Source organism: Eimeria tenella, genomic scaffold (assembly GCF_000499545.2).
Source record: "Eimeria tenella Houghton genomic scaffold, Eth_scaff3122, whole genome shotgun sequence".
Lineage (NCBI taxonomy): Eukaryota > Apicomplexa > Conoidasida > Eucoccidiorida > Eimeriidae > Eimeria > Eimeria tenella.
The window spans coordinates 1-413 of NW_013542988.1; positions in this window are offsets into that span (position 1 = coordinate 1).

Genomic DNA, 413 nt, shown 5'->3' on the forward strand with positions numbered 1-413 from the left:
AGCAGCATTGGCAGCAGCGGCAGCAGCAGCACCTGCTGCCGCTGCTGTAAATTTAATTTAAAATTTACATTTAGTTTGTTTATTTGCTGCTGACCTGGGATGTCACTCTTGTGCACGGGAGGATCTAAGCGGCCCTCAGCCTGCAGCAGCAGCAGCAGCAGCAGCAGCAGCGAGTTATTAACTTATTTGCCACGCGCTCTGGCGGGTACTTTGTTAGCTTTATCTTTTTGCTTTTGCAGCGGCAGCAGCAGCAGCACAAACGTGCAGCAGCTGCAGCATATAAGGAGCTCTTGTGCAGCAAGCAGCTTTGCTGCTGGAGAATCTACGGCAGACAAAAAGCTAAAGGGCTGAAAACAACAGCAGCAGCAGCAGCAACAGCAGCGGCAGCAGCAGCAGCAACGGCGTCGCTGCTG